General features: G+C 52.2%; 1 protein-coding gene across 3 annotated transcripts in view; it reads left to right on the top strand.

The window, feature by feature from the left end:
- The first annotated feature begins 633 nt into the window (after positions 1 to 633).
- Positions 634 to 18432, top strand: part of FRMD6 (FERM domain containing 6) — a 38445-nt gene continuing 20646 nt past the window's right edge. Inside the window, exons 1-2 of one of the 3 annotated variants that reach the window (XM_086892312.1) lie at positions 634 to 1001; positions 1227 to 1299. The gene's annotated coding sequence lies outside the window, so the exon portion shown is untranslated. Of the gene's footprint in view, positions 1002 to 1209; positions 1300 to 18432 lie in introns of those variants that run through there. The other 2 variants (XM_086892316.1, XM_086892317.1) reach the window with 2 other exon arrangements.

Below are 18432 nucleotides of genomic sequence, written 5' to 3'. Positions count from 1 at the left end.
GGAAACATCTGACAAGCAAATGACACCGTTCCCTCCCAGCCCTACCCCAGCATGGAACCTCTCCCTTCCAGGTCCTGCACCCGTGACCTTTGGGAAAAGGCCACGTCCAGGGGCTGAGCAGAGATTTCATCCCCCGCTCTTGGTGGGATGCGGGTCTGGTGTCCCTCAGCCACGCATCTTCTGCAATCCAACCTTGCAGGAATTCTGGCTTTCCACGATGGAGAAAAGGCTCCCCTTTCCCCTATCCTGCCCTTGGAAGGTTGGCTTAATCCAGCTCCGGATTTCTGTCTCCCACCACTCGCCGCTCCCGCGATAAAGATCCGTGTGAAATTTATCTCGCCATCTTTCATTAAAATAAACCAATTAAGCAATGCTGAGGAGCCTCTGATCCAGGCCAGCTCGGTCAGTTGGTGAATCCCTGTTTCCAAAGCATCTTCCCTCTCTGCTTACCCTCACATCAAAGCAAGCCAGGGACCAGCCCTGTCCTTGGAGCAAAGCCTGTCAAGAGATTTGGGAAACAGCTGATTTAATGCCGAGGAAATTAGTAACCAAATCAGTTCTTAGCCAAATGGCTCCTCCTCTTGATCTTGGGAAAAGTGGTGTTTAAATTCTCGATCTCATGGTTTTAGACTCAGGAAATGTGATTACACATCTGTCATTATTTTACTCTTCTGTGTTGATGGCTCATATTAAACAAACCACATTCCTGCATCGCTTAGTAATCTCTGCTGTTCCCTTTCCTTGCCGAGGAGACAAGTCCCAGCTTGACATCCCCATCCCTGTTGATCACAGCTCCGCTGTGAACCAACCGGCAGAGCCGTGCTGGCACCCGCCGCAGGAGCGTTCGCACCTCCGACCTCTTTTCTCCAGCTTCCCACAACTTCTCAGCCCCCTTTTCTCCTAAACAACGTTTGGGTCGGGAGCAGGAGATCCACGCCCTGCTGAGATCCATGTGTTTCTCGGAAAGGTGCTCCAGCCTTCCCCTGTCTTCCACCGAGCAGGTAAGAACATGCGCTTTGGGCTTGGACACCACTCAAAAAGGGTAGGTCCTTCCAAGAAGAGCACAATTCCCAGGGATCCTGGCGCCTCACCAGCCCAGGAGGACGTGGAGAGCCCCACGGCTCCTGCAGGATGGGCTCCCAGCGGCCATGCAGGAGGAGCCTGCCCTGAAAAACGCCACCTCTGCAGGGACACTGAGCTTTTCTCTTGGTGGCTTTATCTTCCAGCTGTGCTGAGACAACCCCGAGCTCACCATGGAGCTGCTGGAGGAACCTGACTCGTAGATGTTCCCAGCACCAGGTAGGAAAACGAGGACCTCTTTTAATGGCGTTGGGGATGGGAGGGAGTGGTGGGGCAGGTGGTGACCTGGTACTGGTGGGGACATTGGAGATGTGGGGTGGTGTTGACTGAGAGGAGCCTCCCCAGCTGTTTCCCATGGCTTGTGAAATCCTTCCCATCTGCTGGAAACGCAGCAGAGGATCTCAGGGAAATCACAGTGTGGGAAAGCTTTGTCTTCTCCTGCTGAGGACACGGTTGGCCAAGCACTGGCAGCCATGCTCCTTGTGGCCGTGTTTTTCCTTTCTCGTGGCATTTTGGCACAAGAGCTGTGCCAGGAATGGTGAAGACGCCTGGGAATTCTCGTGGAGGATGGTATCGTCTCAGGAAAACCCTGAGCTCCTGGTGCAATGCTGTTTGCTTGGATCTTGGGTTTTCCCTTCATTTTGTTGGTGTGATATCCATCTTTTGCCTGCACCAAGCCCCAGATTTGTCCCATCCTGGCAGCTGCCAGAGGTGGAAGGGTTGGAGTGGATGGGATGTGCTCCTTGTCAGCAAACCCACCATGTTTGTGCCGGACCGAGTCCTGTGGGAGAAGCGAGGCTGGTGTGGCATCGCCCTGTTCTTGCCAAAGATGAATCTGCTCAGTTAAAAACATCTCCTTTTGTTCTCTGCCATGTGACACGGGGAGTTTTCCTCCACCAACCCCTACAGGATGAGAAGGGAAGGTCCCGGTGAAGTGGGAGCAAAGCGAAATGTTGGTGGGAGTGCGAGGGCAAGGCTGGGCGTGGGCAGGGGACCACTCCTTGCTGTGGGAGGCTGGGTGAGGTCCTGGGGGCACCTCTGCTCCCACCATGCACCTGGCAGCTGAGAAGGATCCAGTTCCCCTGGCACAGGGCATCCAGAGCTCCTTCTTCCACAGCCACCCACCTGAGGGTGCTTTGGGCAGTGGGTGCAGCGCTCTTCCTTCAGGTCCTGGTGTCTGTTGCTTCCAAGCTTCCATAACCTTAGGAACGAGCTGGGATTGCTGAATTCCAAGCTGCCTGCAGCCTTTGGGGTTTTATATACGTGTGTGGCAGGTGTTCCTTGGGGGTTTTTTGGCAGGGATTCCCTCTGGATTGCATTGGGTCACACAGTTTGGGGACAAGGGCTCAGGAGCACTTCATGCTTTGTGGCAGATCTTTGCTTATTTGAAATCATCTGCAAGGTTGATGTTGGCACAGATACTGTCAATCTGCTGGAGCGAGTCCAGAGGAGGCCATGAAGGTGTTCCTAGGCTCTGGAGCCAGGCTGGGAGAGCTGGGGGTGTCCAGCCTGGACAACAGAAGCCTCCAGGGTGAGCTCAGAGCCCCTTCCAGGGCCTAAAGGGACTCCAGGAGAGCTGGAGAGGGACTGGGGACAAGGGATGGAGGGACAGGACAAGGGGGAATGATTTCCTGCTGCCAGAGGGCAGGGATGGATGGGATCTTGGGAAGGAATTCCTGGCTGGGAGGGTGCTGAGGCCCTGGCACAAGTTGCCTAGAGCAGCTGTGGCTGCCCCTGGATCCCTGGAAGTGCCCAAGGCCAGGCTGGACAGGGCTTGGAGCAGCCTGGGATAGCGGGAGGTGTCCCTGCCATGGCAGGAGATGGAACAAGTTGCTCTTTAAAGGCCCTTCCAACCCAAACCATTCCATGATTCCATGAGGCTCCTCTGGAGCCAGTGGAACACCGGATCAGGCTCTCTTGGCAAGCAGAGCAACTTGGGAGGAGCGTTTGTAGGATGGCTCTTTTTAAACAATTAAGAGCTTCTCCAGCTCATTTCCTTCAATGCCCTCACAGAGCAAATCAGCTTAATTAGCAGTCTTAGTGAATAATTAATTTTCTCACAGGTTTTTTTGATAGCTCCTTTAAAGCAAGAGGGCTCGAGCTGCCACTGAGCAGCTCATGGCAAGACAACAGCTCCATCCTTTAGCTGGTGCCTGCAGACCCCCAGGCCCATTTATTCCCTTATGGGCAGTGGAAATGGCTAAAAAATGGCACAAGAACAGACCAGTGGCACGGAGAAGTTTTCCACACAGTTTTCTACCCCCAGTCTCCCAAGAAGAGAGATGCAGCTCATCGATGTCCTAGCAAAGCACTGATGTGTGGCCCCAAAACCTGCTGCCCAGCCAGCTGATTTAGAGAGATTTGAGGCTCCAAAGACATAAAAATCAAGTTTATTTTCAGCTTTGCCTCTGCTTTTAATGACAGGAGGGTCTGCTGTTGTTTAGACCTGAGTGGAGAGACTTTAATTACTACTTTGGTGCCAGGGATGTAAATATGGACTCGGGGAAGCAGCGAGGGTTATTAAAGAGAAAAGACTGTAATTGCTGAGCCCCTCCCTCTCCATCAGATTTTCCTCTCGCTCCGGTTTGGAGAGGACCGGCTGATCCAGTCGGGCTGTCTCTGGCCATGGGTTGCAGGCTCTCCCTGAGGAAGGGGAATATCCAGCAGCACCCACCCAAGTCAGGATGGAATCGCCTTTATCGGGGCAGAAGAGCTTTGCAGAATCCCTGGCTTTTAGCGTGGCCACACAGAGATGTTTGCAGCGTGAGGAGTGGGGCAGGTATTTCGGGTGGGTTTTCCCCGGGGAGATCTTTTTGCCGTGGAAGAAACTCCCAGCCCAGCTATAAACAGCCTCTCTGTCAGATGCAAACACTCCCATGGCGTGTTTTTTTTTTTTTTTTTAAACTCCTATCTTTGATTTCATTTAATAATGGATGAATTATCAGAAATATGTGCTGGCAGGCAGCCCAGGTTTAGTCAGGAGGCAAAAACGACTTCAGTAACGCATCGGTTGAAAATATTTTCAAAAAGAAAAAAGGGAGAGAGAACAAATAAAATAAAAAAGTCAGTCTATGCAAAAGCCTCTGGGGGTGGGAAAAAACCCAAGCTGGGTGTTTTTTTCTCCCTTTTCCTTCATGCCTGTGCTGAGGGTAGGACTTGTCCCACTGAATACACGTCTCTCCAAGAGTACACTGTCACTTCTGTGGGGTGGAGGGGGAATATCGGAGCTGTGGCCCCTCTGGAGGAGCCTCATCTCCTCCAAAAATTTTGGAACAGCCTCTTGGAAGTGGGGGTGCAGAGATGAGATGCCCTTGACCACATCTCGGGCCCCAGACCCAAATCCCCCATCCCTCCATCCACCCATGGCCGTACCTGGGGTGACACCGCAGGGAGCAGGGCCCGGGTGCCAAGGGGGACTTTTTCCCCAGGGCTGGAGGTGTGGGGTGAAGCAATCACGCCCAGTCATCGGGCAGGAACGGGGCGAAGCCAGGGCGAGCGGGAGCCGGGGGAAGGCAGCGCCTCCCCTGCGGCCTGCACCGACACGCCAGGCCCCGGCACGGCCTTCCCGCGGGGCCCTGCTCCTTCCACCCCTTCAAAGCCACCCCAGCCCGGGCTGGGCAGAGAACAGAGTGAGGGCAACGCTGAGGAGAAGGATTTGGGGATGTTGGAGGGTGAGAAGTTCAATGTGGGGCGTCCATGTGAGCTGGGAGCCCAAAAACCAGCTGTGTGCTGGGGTGATCGCGCAGCGTGGGCAGCGGGGAAATTCTCCTCCTCTGATCCACTCAGGTGAGACCCCAGCTCCAGAGCTGCCTCTGGCACCTCCAGCGTCAGAAAGGTCTGGAACAAGTCAAGAGAAAGTTATGGGGTTGTTTCGAGGGCTGAGTCCCTCTGCTCTGGAGCCAGGCTGGGAGAGCTGGGAATGTTCACCTGGAGAGGAGAAGGATCCAGGGAGAGCTCAGAGCCCCTGGCAGGGCCTGAAGGGGCTCCAGGAGAGCTGGAGATGGAACTTGGAGGAGGGGCTGGAGAGAAAGGACAAGGGGGAATGACTTCATTCAGATCAGGGTTAGATGGGATATTGGGAAGGAATTCCTGGCTCTCAGAGTGGTCAGGCCCTGGCACAGGGTGCCCAGAGAAGCTGTGGCTGCCCCTGGATCCCTGGAAGTGTCCCAGGCCAGGTTGGACAGGGCTTGGAGCAGCCTGGGACAGTGGAAGGTGTCCCTGCCCATGGCAGGGGTGGAATTGGATGAGTTTTAAGGTGCCTTCCAAGCCAAACCATTCTGGGATTCTATGACTCCATGTCCCTTGGAGGGACAATCATCCTGCTGGCTCTGGACATTTCTGATGGCTTTGGAATTCATGTTTGGGATCCCAACACTGGTGAAAACCTCACCTGCTCCCACAGCCGTGATTGCTTGGGCTGTGCGGAGAGGATTTCCCACCTGTCCTTCATGGGCCTGATTTTAAGGTGGAAGTGGAGGAACAGGGAATTGCATCCTAAAAGCCTGACTCCATTTCAGCTGCCTGCTCCAGCCGGTGAATTTAGCTTTGTTCCCCTTTAGTGAGTGATTTCTCCAAAAGAAAGCAAAGCCCACATGAAGAAGACCCCCGGGGTTCCCACGGGATGCTCGGCCCTGGCAGGTTTGGGATCAATCCTTGTGTCCTGGCAGCGTGGCTGAGGCAGGAGATGCTCCTGAGCCAGATTCCATCCCACTCCTCTGTGTCTGAGTCAGAGTGAGTCAGCCCTCTGGATTGCTCTCCTGCTGCCCCGAGCCAACGCAGCATATTTATTAGTTAATTAGTTTGCATTTCCTCCTCCTCTCCTCTCTTCCCTTCACAGCAAGCCCTCTCCCCCATCTTTCCTACAAAGCAAACTTTGGGGACCTCCATCCCATAAATATCCCCATCACCCTCTCCCAAGAACATCCCCCCTCCTGCAGAGAGGGCCCAGCTCTTGGTCCCCTGTGCACGCAGTGAGTGCCAGGGGGGTCCCACGCTGCTCCCAGCAGAAGATCCAGGGTCCATCCCAGCCTTTTCCCCACTAAGACCCAATTTTAGCCTGAAAATTTAAGGATTGAAGTTCTTTTCCAGGCCATTCTCCCTGGCAGGGGAGCTGGCATTCCCCGTGACACAGGAAGGGTGCAGGCTGATGTTGTGACATCCCCATGAGTTATTGGCAGAGGGGGAAGCGTGTTGAGGGCTGCAGGGAACAGGAGGAATTCTTAGTGGTTTACAGACTCTCCCCAGGGCTGGTTTTGCTCCATTCCCATGCTCTTCACAGACTCCTGGAATCCCAGGATGGTTTGGGTGGGAAGGGATCCCATTCCAGCCCCCACCATGGGCAGGGATGTCACCCACCAGATCGGGATCATCCATCTCTGCTTCCCAGAGTTTTATCCCTTAGAGAAGTGGCTGAGCTGTGTCCCACAGCCTAGGTGAGCTCAGCACATGGACCAGCTTTTCACCAAGAAAACCTGGAATTTAGCTAGAAACCTGGGATTTAAACTGAAATCCTGATAAAAACCAGGGCTGGCTAAAAAAACCTGCAACCAATCAGACAGGAGAGGGTCTGTCCCCCACTGGGAAAGGGGTGGGAATGGATACAGGAATGAAGGTGGAAATGGAGATGGGAAAAGGAATAGGGATTGGGATAGGAACAGGTGTAGGGATTGGGATAGAGATGGGAAAAGGAATAGGGAATGAGGATAGGGATGGGAATAGGGACAGAGACAAAGATGGGGATGGGAATGGTGACAGGAATGGGGATGGGAACAGGAATGGGGTCAGGAACAAGCACAGGGATGAGAATCTGATGGGAACAGGGACAAGGATGGGGATGGGCATGGAGAAAGGGAAAGGGAGCAGCCTCATTCCCACATTCCCACTGGCTGCTGGCTCAGGTAATGAGCAGCTTCCCTGCCCTCAGCTGCCCCACCTGGCTGGGGAGGGTTTTTCCAGCACTGGGGGTTTGCAAGTGAGGCACCAGAAAGCAGAGGGGAAGGAGCAGGTAATTTTTATCCCCATGAACTCAGCACTCCATTTCACTTGGAAAACCCATGGATAATCCTGCTGTTTCCCACCAGAGAGATGGGGAGACCTGGAGGAGCTGGGCAGTGCTAATGGGGCACGTTGTGTCTGATAGGAATCAGGTCCAGCTCTATCTCATCTCTGCTGGAGAAAATAAAACTCATTTTCTTTGGCTTTGCTGATTAAAGTTTAATTACCTTGAATGCAAATGATTCATCAAAGGAACACAGATGATTTATTTTTTTTTTGTAAGAAGTTCATGTGTAGCCTGGGAAGGAAAGTATTTATTGAGGTGTTCTCTGAGCAGGGGCTGCTCAGTGTCAGGCAAATCTTTTGGGCAGAAAAAGGGAAAAAAATTGACATTTTCTCTGTTTCCAACTCTCTTTCTGTTCCGTGAAAGACCTCCCTGAGCACTTGACAGCATCACACAGCCCATTGCACAAGTGACTTATATTTTCCTGCTCTCCAGGCCTGCAAACCTATCTCTGGGAATTGCCCAGATGGGGGGAAAAGCGGGGCCTTTGCTGGTTTTCCATGTTCTTTGTGTGAGTTCATACTCTGGGAGATCTGATTGCAAAACCAGTCCCGGAATCAGGGGAGACAGAATTCCAGGCAGGTTTTCCCATTGCACTTGGGGAGCCTCTTCTTTTCTTTTGGGGTGTGTAATTCCTTTATCTGGCTTATCTTTCCTAGAGGTACCTCTAAGAGCCCAGAGCCAGACTTGCTGGGCAGCCAGCAGAGTTTACAGGGATGACAGGAACCATCTGATCCCCCAAAATTAAAGGGAATGACAGTGTGGGAACACAGCTTGGGCTGTAAGCAGCTCGTGCTATGAAAAATCACCTCAGCTTTGTATCCTGATGGATTTAAAGCAGGTGAATGGCTGAGGAGGGGTTGCCACCACCACGGATTTTATTTAGAGTCCCAAGGGATCTGATCCTGCTGGGATGGGGCTATGGAGGGGAAAGGACCACTCTGCACAATCCCCCCACCGTGAAAGCCCCCAGAAATTGAAAACAAAACGATGCTGTGCTACTTAAAAAACAACCCCAAATCCTCTGGAGCACCGTGGGTGGATCCTGTGCTGCTGCCCCCCAGTCTCCTGCAGATGTTTGCAGGAATGAGGGGCTCAGGGGCAGCCAAATTCTCCCCCAAAACCCCAAACCTGGGGAATGGGACCCACAGATGCAGCAACACAAGGATGCTGGAGAGCCTCAGGGTGAGGGGTAGTTGTTCAGCCATTCCCCCAGGAATCAGACATTCCCAAGAACAGATAAAAGGGATTGGGGCTGGCTGCCTGCCCATGGAAAATCCCAGCCCAATCTTCTCACCTGGAGCTGTTTGCAGAATCTTCTCCCCCATTAGCATAAGCAAAGCTGCCTCACTTCGATGCTGCCTTCGATCCCGCTCAGCTGTGCTCCAGCTGGGATTTGAAGCTGTTTTTAATGTCATTCCCTCCTTCCCCGTGGCACCTGGAGCAGGACCAGCCTGGCACGTCCTGGCCATGGGCAGACAGACGTGTCTTGGTGGCCTTTCATCAGCCCTGCCCCGCAGCCCTCGCACCCATCCCATGGGTCAGCCAGGGAAATTCCCCAGACAGCCATTCCCTGGGCTGGCCACTCGTGCTGGATGCTGTGGGAATGATCCTTTTACACCCCTAAAACCCCACTTTTTCCAGCTCATACCAAAAAAATAACCCAATAAAACCATCATCCGAGCCCCGGCGCTTTGCAAACGCAAAGGCGTCAAAATAATCGATCTGCAGCTGCTTAGAACCCATTTGCATAATGCAAAGATATTATTAATTGGCAATTAGTAGTCAAACAGCACTAATGGCACCTGGCACAGGGTGGGAATGTGCATCTGGGCTTCTGCAACTGGAAAAACACCCAGCACTGTGTAATTAAATGTCTTCTCCACGCTCACCCCACCCGGCTGGCCGGGGCACTTGTGTGGGAAGCTTCCCACGCCGCTGGGATGGGGCAGTGCTTGGATGGGGCAGCTCCAGTTTGGGATTCTGCTGGTCCCACGGGTGTGTCGTCCTCTCCTGGGATGGCTGGGGAGGAAAGGATCTCTCCGTGGCACGTGGAAGGAGCAGCACAATTGCAGGGGCTGGTAGGAGCAGTCCCTGTGCAGGGTGATTGGGGTGTCTGGGGGATGAGATGTGGTTTAGGCGTAGATTTAGGCTGGGTGTGAAGCCCAGCTCAAGGGAGGACAGGCCTGGTGTTCTTCATGCAACAGCTTGAGATCCAGCCCTGACATAAACACAGCCATGGGAATGTGATAAATCCAATCTGGCTCTGCAGGTAGGGTTGTTTGCTGAACTTGGAGATGGAGGAACGGAAAAGGATTTTTGTGCCTTGGAAACCGTCCTGATTACACCAGGAAAACAGGGATTGATACTTGGGAAAAGAAACTGTGAGTGTTCTTTTCTCTACTTTGTTCAGGAGCACTGGTTGGGCAGATCCATGTCTGCAGCAGCATTCCACGTTCCTGAGAAACAGGGAGAGCCTCAGGCACAGGGAATATTGCTGTAAAGAGGGGAAAATCCCCGCTGTGGGTGAGGGCGGATGAGGAGGTGGCACCAGCCTTCATCCAGGGGCGGCTGCCCTCGCACAGGAGTCCTGGCTGCTCCGGGGAGTGATGCTGCAGCTCTTTCCTCACAGACACAGCACAAAATTTGGCAACTTTGTGACTTTTTTAGTTTTATTTGGAGGGGATTTTTGGTTTGGGGGTGATGAGCCAAGCAGCTGGTGCTGGCCTGGGGACCTCCAGGCTCTCCAGAACACCACAGGGCTGGACAGAGCCCTGAAATCCTGCTCTGACAGCCCAAGTCCTTCTTTTCTTCAAGGCAGCATCTTTCTGATCACTGGTGGCATAAAACAAGTTTTGTGTGCTGAGGGGTTGTGGAATTCAGGGGTTTGGGATGTGCTGCCACATCCAGTGAGGGCATTTGGGATGTAAATGGGAGGATTTGGGGGTGTAAATGGATTCAAACTGCCAGAGGGCAGGGATGGATGGGATATTGGGAATTCCTGGCTGTGAGGGAGGTGAGACCCTGGCACAGGGTGCCCAGAGAAGCTGTGGCTGCCCCTGGATCCCTGGAAGTGCCCAAGGCCAGGTTGGACAGGGCTTGGAGCAGCCTGGGATGGTGGAAGTTGATCCTGCCCATGGTAGGGGTGGAATTGGATGAGTTTTAAGGTCCCTTCCAACCCAAACCATTCTGGGGTTCCATAAATCAGGAGAGCTGGTTGGGGGGGCTTGTTTGGCTGAGTTTGGGGACTCCCCTCAGCAAAGCACCAAAATTGGGGAATCTCTTCAGAACAAGGGGTCTAAGGGCTGAGTTTGCACCAGGAAAGGGGCAAAGGGGGTGCCCTACACTGCAGAAAATCATGGCTGGAGATGGAACCATCTGTCCTTGGGCTTTGGAGCAGGATGGGATATGGGGCGAGCCAGGATTGGGTTTATTGGATGGGATAACGCGGCAGGACCCTGATCCCTCTGCAAAAAACAACATTAATTTTAAATACAGCAAATACTGATTCTAAATGCAGGGAGATGTGTCAGTGGGGTGAGAGCTTCCCAGTGTTTTCCTGGGATGGCCACAACATCCTTCACCCCTTTCCTTCACTGAGGAAAAGCCTTGGACAAAGAAATGTTGGCAGTTGTGCAAACATGAGGTGGGCAAGGCTGAACCAGGAACACCTGGGATTTCTCCCTTGCTGCCCCAGGTGCTTTATTTGTAGTTTTTTCTTTTTAAAATAAAATTAAAAATAATAATAATAATTTTAAAAAATATATTTATCATTGGAAATAATCTCCTGGGATGGATGAGAGTCAGGGCTCTGCATTTCATGCCCCTGCTCTAATGGGTGTCAGGGTTCTCCTTTAAAACTCTATTTCCCAGGGCTTTATGTCAGGATTATAAAAATTCACAGGAGGGAGGAAAGAAAAAAAAGAAGAATTGAATAAAAGGAGGTTGTAGCCACAGCTGCTTTTGGTTTATTGTGCTCATAGAGCTCATAAACAGCTCGGGTTTGGGAGTGGAGAGGGCCAGGTCCAGCTGCTGTGGGATGTTTGGGGAGGGAACCTGGGGAGTTTGAGGGTGCCATGAAAATGAGGGAGAGTGGATTGAGATTTTGGTGATTGGGGCTTGCCCTGAAAATCCCACAGACACAGGTCCCAGCAGGGATGGAGGGGAAAGCTGCTGGACCCCCAAAATGAGCTAGAATCCTAAAATCCCAGAATTATTTGGGTTTGAAGGGACCTTCAAGACCATCCAGCTCCAACCCCCTGCCATGGGCAGGGACTTGTTTCATTGTCCCAGGTTGCTCCAATCCCCATCCAAGCTGGCCTTGGATACTTCCAGGGATGGGGCAGACATTTGGGAGATTCCAGGGCAGCAAGGGACATTTTTGGGGTGTCCCAGATCCGTCCCCAAAGCTGCAGTTCCTCCCTCCTGCTTTGCACCAGTTCCCAGACGCGGCCCTGGGGAAGGGTGAGCCACCTCTTTCCCTCCCAGTTTGTTTGAATGAAACCAGTGCCTGGGCTCCTGCTGAGAATCCCGGCTTCCCCACACCCTGGGAATGGAGAGAGGGGTCTAAACATGGAGAAAATTCCCTGCTGGAAGTGCAGGACGCCAGTCTGGGGTCAGCAATTCCCCCATCCACAGGGTGCCAGTGTGGCTTGGGGCACCATGTTCACCCCGGGATGGAAATCATCCCTGGCCAGGCTGGTCTGGGGTACATCCCCGAGCCTGACCTGGCCTTGGTGTCCCCTCAGCCCATCCTGCACACCCCAGACACGAGGGAATGATGTCATTTCAGTGCCACGTTTTCCTGAAATTCCATTTGGTGATGGTTTGGGAGACAACATTCTTCCAGGAGCGGCTTCCCGAGGGATAAATCCTTTGGGAGCAGGATAACCCTGCTGGGTGGGGGTGGCATTTTCACCCTTCAAACATCTCCTTTTCCCTGTGCCATGGACTGGGAGCACGTGGAGCTCCAGCAGGGAGCGGCTGGAGACGCCACAGCCGCTGCTTCCCGGGAAAGTGGCGCGTCTGGGAATGGTCTCCACTGAAAGCTGCCCTTCAAACCACAACAAAGTGATGCCTTTTCCTGCTGCAGAGAAGGGAGGGAGGGCAGCAGGAACCGTGGAATTCCAGAATGCTTTGGATTGGAAGGGACCTTAAAGGCCATCTCATTCCAAACCCCTTTCCACTAGCCCAGATTGCTCAGGTTTTACATATAAATGACCAAATTCCATATATACATATATAGAAATGTGTATCCACAGGCTTTCCCTGCCAAAGGAGCACCCCAAAATCCTGCCTGGAAAAACACACTACAACAATGCACCGTGGTTTTGCAAGCCCTCAAATGCACTTGCTCACTTACAGGTTTGTGAGGACATTCCTGATACAAAATATTAAATATTAAATTAATATCCTGATACTATCACAGCTAAATAAGCAAACAAACACATAAATAACGTGTTTCCTGCAACAGCAGGGAGATATTCCCAATCCACGACTAAAGCTGGGGGGTTTCAAGGCTTTTGGGACATGGTGCCATCTCCAGATTGTCCCAGGGGTGCCAGAGCACTCAGTGGTGACATCTCTCCAGTGAGATTCCCCAGGGAACTGGACTGGGATGAAGCCCAGCCAAAGCCTGTGGTTGTTTCAGAGCTGGTGTCCCGTGCTGATTCACTGTGCAGCCCCAAAAATGGGGTTTATAGCCCCATTTAGGGGTGATGGAGCAGAGGGAAAGGGAAGGAGAGGCTCTAGGAGAAGTGGGGAGAAAAAAGGGGGTGACCACAGTGGAGGGATGCAGGGATATGGGAACACAGCAATGTGCCTGGGGAGCTCAGGGATCCAGGGAGCTCAGGAGCTGGGGAGCTTGGAGACCCCAAGAACTTGGGGATCCTGGAAGCTCAGGGATCCAGGGAGGTCAGGGATCCAGGGAGCTCAGGAGTTGGGGAGCTTGGAGACCCCGAGAACTTGGGGATCCTGGAAGCTCAGGGATCCAGGGAGTTCAGGAGTTGGGGAGCTTGGAGACCCCGAGAACTTGGGGATCCGGGGAGCTCAGGGACACAGAGAGCTTGGCTGCAGCTGTCTGGCTCCTGTGTGCCATTAATAAACACAAAGGGATTAACAAGCTATTTGTGGGAGCCCATTAGACAAATATTAGCCCAGCTATGGATCCTCCTGGAGGCCGTCTCTGTCCATTTCATAAAAATCAATTCGCTTTTGGGCGGGCATCAGGAAACACCGCGGTGGCTTCAAAAAGCAGAGGAATTGCACAAATCCTGCCTGGCAGCACCTTTGGAACCCCTCGTGTGAGGGGCCTGTTTTGATCCAACCCCAACATCACAGTGCTGGTGCTCCCAGGACTGGTTTTAGGCTGTGCTGGCCGCGGTGTCGGTGACCCCGGTGGGAAGTGATTCCTTGTCCTGGTTTAGGGCAGTCACCCCAGGACATTCCTGCTGTCTCCAAAGGGGATTTTCAGCCCTGCTGGGGCTCAAACCCCAGGCAGGGGCTGTTGGCACCAACCCCAGGGGTGCCCGAGCGGGGTTAGCTGGATGTGGGGATGGTGGATGGGCTTTAAAGTCCAACCCAAATCGTTCCATGTCCCCACTTTGTCCCCAGCTGCTCCGGGAGCCTGGTGGGAGCAGGGACGCTTAGGACGAGCCCATGGCACTCCTGGGGTCCAAGGGGGCTCCGCTTTTCCCTGCCTTGGGCTCCCATCCCCTCTCCCCTTTGGATCCGTCCGTTCCGCTGCCAAATGGAGCGCTGACCTTGGCCGGGGCCACCGGGAAGCCCCGGAGCACAAACAGCTCTTCAGAGCAGCTGTAAATCATTGATGGGCGGCTGATGGACACATGGGGCCACGGCCAAGCTCCGTGGGCTCCCTGGGCTGCTCTGTCCCCGGGCATGGCTGGCCTGGGCTGGCTTTTCCCTGCTGCAATCCTGTTGACAAAGCACGAGGCCGGTGTCCAGTTTCCCTGGGCAAAGAGGGGCCTGCCTGTTTTCCCTGGGGATGGAAACGGCACCAGCCACCTTCCAAAGCACTCCAGAGAGTCGTGCAAGCACCAGGGGTGTTGTAAACCATGCCAAGGAAAGCACATCCCGGCCGGCCAGTGACACCCCAGGGTGGGATGGGATGGGATGGGATGGGATGGGATGGGATGGGATGGGATGGGATGGGATGGGATGGGATGGGATGGGAGCCTTTGTGTCCTGTGATGGAGCTGGGGTTTAAATTATGGGAAAATCCTAATTTCCCTGGCTCAGGGTGTGAGGGTTGGACTAGGTTTGCTTCAGGAAGTGCGTTGGAGGATCTCCAGTTCTCCCATTCTCTCATTCATTCCTGATGTTGCTGCACTTTGCACGGGCACAGAGCAAACCCAGCCCTGCTCCCCTGACCTGCAGCCTTATCCCACCTGATCCACGCTGCCCTGGATCAGGTTTGGAGCAAAACCTTCACCTTCGTGACCCCATTCCCAGATTTCACCACAGCTCCTGCAAACCTGTGCCCAAACACTGCTGCCATGGGAAATACATGGACAGGGGTGAGCATGGAGCTGGATCACCAGGATGCCAGGGGAGCACTGTGCCCCCCACATCTCCTCCTTTGGAGCATCCCTGATGGATGCCCTGGCTCTTTGCAGTCTACCCAAATTATTTTTATTTTATTTTATTTTATTTTATTTTATTTTATTTTATTTTATTTTATTTTATTTTATTTTATTTTATTTTATTTTATTTTATTTTATTTTATTTTATTTTATTTTATTTTATTTTATTTTATTTTAATTTTTTACTTTTTAATTTTATTTATTTAACTTTATTTTATTTATTTAATTTTATTTTACTTTATTTTATTTATTTTATTTATTTTACTTTATTTTACTTTATTTTACTTTATTTTACTTTATTTATTTAATTTTATTTATTTATTTTATTTATTTATTTTATTTATTTAATTGACTTTATTTTATTTGCTTTATTTCACTTTACTTTATTTTGCTTTATTTTGCTTTATTTATTTTTTAATTTTATTTTATTTATTTTATTTTTCTTTATTTTATTTATCTTATTTATTTTTTTAAATTTAATTTATTTTTATTTTAATTTTACTATTTTTTTCCCCCCCAGCAGAGAAATTCCCGGTTTCCCTCCCATCCCACCACACTGAGCAGGGAATTCTCTGATATTTTGTAGTGTCAGAGCCCTGAGGGGGCCCTTGCTGGGGTTCCCCTCCCGTTTCTTCAGCCCTGAGGCATCTGCCCCTCTGTCAGATGGGATTGGAACCACCGAGTGCTGCTGAATCCGGAGAACAGACGGGCTAAAAATATTCCCCCGCTCGCTCCTGTGATCTTTCCTTCCCTCCACCCTTTCCTGCTTACAATTCCATGGATTTCAGCAGCCCTGGCAGGCTGAGAGCAAACTCTAGGAACAGAGCCACGAAAAAAGCACTTTGGGACCCCAGAAACCAGAAAGGATGGGGGAGCTGCACTGGGAGTAAACCAGATTTACTCCTTAGAAAACCCCGAATTTATCAATAATTTGGTGACAAACCCCAGGGTGAGGACATCCTGCCTTTCCCTCCAGCCATCCCAAGGAATCTCCCGCGTTCCCATCTCATCCCAGCTGCTGCTCAGGAGGATGCAGGGCTGGAGGAGCTGCAAAAACCGCGGGGTAGATGAGCAGAACGCGCCGTGTCGGCACCGCCGAGCCGGGGGGATGATGCACGCTTGGATTTTCTTGATGGTTCCAACACTTGGGGATTCAGCTTGGATTTTCTCGCTTCCCAGCCTCGTTGGGTTTAAATCTCTTTAAATTTTTTAGGCTTCTTTTTTTTTTTTTATATTTGCTGACTTGCCAAGCAAAGGCTGGGCACAGTAAATACAGAGGGAGATTTTTTGGGGGGGCCAGTTAAATGTAGTGGAATCCTCCCCCAGCTAAAATCTGATGGGAACAGCCCCTCTGGGAGCATCCCCTGAATTCCCAGGGAGACAGGGGTGCTTTGGAGTGGCCAAAATTCCAGAATGCTTGAGAATGCCCCCGCTCTCCATCCAGCTCCTGTCTCCAGACCATTCCCAGGGATGCTTCCCCTTTCCCAGCATCATCCAGGGCTGGCTCCTGGTGGTTTTCCCAAAATTTAGCTGGGCTGGATGGAGTTGGGGCTGTACACCCTGAGGAAGGGTCTCAATGTGTGCTCAGGCTTTTAATTATAAACCCAATTGAAGCAGAGGCTTGATTAGAACTCTGTGAATTGGGTATTCATGGCCAAAAATCAGATGGAATTCTCCCAAACAGCCCAGGAAGGGATGGAGAGGATCCCTCCACCCTGGCTGCTTCTGTGCTGGGGGGACAGGGTTAGGACCCCAGCCTGGAGAGGGAGGGAGGGAGCGAGAGCTTCCTTGGAAATCCCCGTGAAATGCAGGAATGGGAGCGAGGTCCAGCTCCTCTCCGGAGTTTATAGCAACGCTCCGGCTGTTGTGGCTCCGTGCCGGGGTTTCTTTATTTAATTTCTTCCCCTTATGGGCTGAGAAACCTTCCCAGCCCCAGCACGGCCCGCTCACAGTAGCTGGGATTTGTTTTCCTCTCTTGTCCAGGGAGGAATTTCTGAATCCCAGCTGGAGCTGGAGCTCTGGAATATGCTGAGTTGGAAGGGGCCTGTCAGGATCGTGGAGTCTGGTGCTGTGCCAGGTGTCATTGAGCAGTGGTGACACCCCTGTCCCCAAATGCACCCCACAAGGTTTGTGCTCGCTGCTGAGCCCCCTGAGCTGCTGCTCCAGGGTGAATTTTCCCCAAAAATCCCTAGAAATGGATGCTGGGCACAGACAGCAGCAAGCCTGGGTTGGCACAACTGATCCATCAGCCTTTGGGAAGGGAATGGGATGCACAGAGGGATGTGTTAGCAACGTGAATAACGACAAAATCATTGTTATTTTGTTGCTTTTTGAATAATTTTGAACAAAATCCGAGGGAAACTGTGAGATAAGAGAGCTCCCACGTCTCCCTGTCCATCCCTGCCAGGGACAATGCCAGCATTGAAATTCTGGGATGGGAGACACTCGGCTGGTGATAACGCAGGATCACAGTGAGCCATTGCTATTTCCTGTCCTTTCCATAGAAATACATCCAGTGCCAGAAAAATCCGTGTGTTTTTTTGGGAATTGGATTTTTTTCAGTCATAACCACGCCACCTTTATTTTAAAAAATTATTATTATTAGTTTGAGATAGGCCTAGCGATGCCATTGCTAAGCAAAAAGGAAAAAAAAAAACAACCCCACCAACCCCCAAAGAATTCCATTTTCTTTTCCATTTGCCATCTGTGTTTCCGCTCCTCGGGACTTGGAGGGAGATGAATTCCAGAATTGTGAGAGAAATATCACCGGAGTCTTTGGGATTTTCCTCTCCCAGAGAGGAAAAGCAGACTGGACACTGGCTGAGCTCCATTTTTCCGAGCTCTCCCAACGTTACAGCCTGGGATGGCTTTTCCCAGAGCTTCTCCTCCGGCCTTGGGAGCATCTCCCGTTGGAATGAGCCGAGAGATTTCTCCCGGCTCCGGAACAGCGTCGCGCCCGCGCCATCCACGTCGGTGTTTATCCATCGCCTCGCTGGCATCCCAGAGCTCTTCCTGCTGCTTTATTTAGCCTCTGCTGCAAGGCAGGCGCTGGGTTCCTGTATCCCTGTGTTCCACAGGGTTTGGAATGGCGCTGGGATGTGCTCAGCAGGACCCACTCGTCCTCCTCGGCACCGCAGCAACGGGGCCGAGTCCCGCTTGTGCCTCCCCACAGCCCCAGAACGGTTTGTGGGTTGGGATGAATGAGCCAAAGGGGGGCTTTGCTTGGTGATCCCCTGGTGTTAAATGCAGGATTGGTGTTTCCAGAGGGGATTTTTGGGGGAAAAGGACATTTCTGGCTGGAATGGCAGGCCCTGCTTCGGCAGGATGCTCCCCGTGCCCTCGGCTTTGTAAGGACTCGAGCAGGAGGTGCGGATGGAGGTGTAGAAACCCTCTCCCAGTTCCACCTGGCACGGGCAGGAGCATGAGGACGAGCCCAAAACCCAGGGATTTCCATCCCCAGCTCTGCAGAAAGCCAGGTTGTTTTTTTCCATGGATTCCCAGCGCCGGTACCGTGCACAACTCCCATAATGGAATTACCCAGCACGATCTGTTGAGCTGCAAACAGATTTCAGCAAGGAGTGTCAGGGTGTTCACAGCAGAGCTGCTCTTTATTTAGGGCTGGGAACAAGCGGCTCCTCTCTCCCGGAGCCTCGTAGAGACTGCGGGGGCCGAGGCGGCCTCGCAGGTCAGCCC

The sequence above is a fragment of the Cyanistes caeruleus genome, chromosome 6, assembly GCF_971803275.1.
Source record: "Cyanistes caeruleus chromosome 6, bCyaCae1.hap1.1, whole genome shotgun sequence".
NCBI classification, from domain to species: Eukaryota; Metazoa; Chordata; class Aves; order Passeriformes; family Paridae; genus Cyanistes; species Cyanistes caeruleus.
This window is presented reverse-complemented; position numbering and strand designations above follow the sequence as displayed.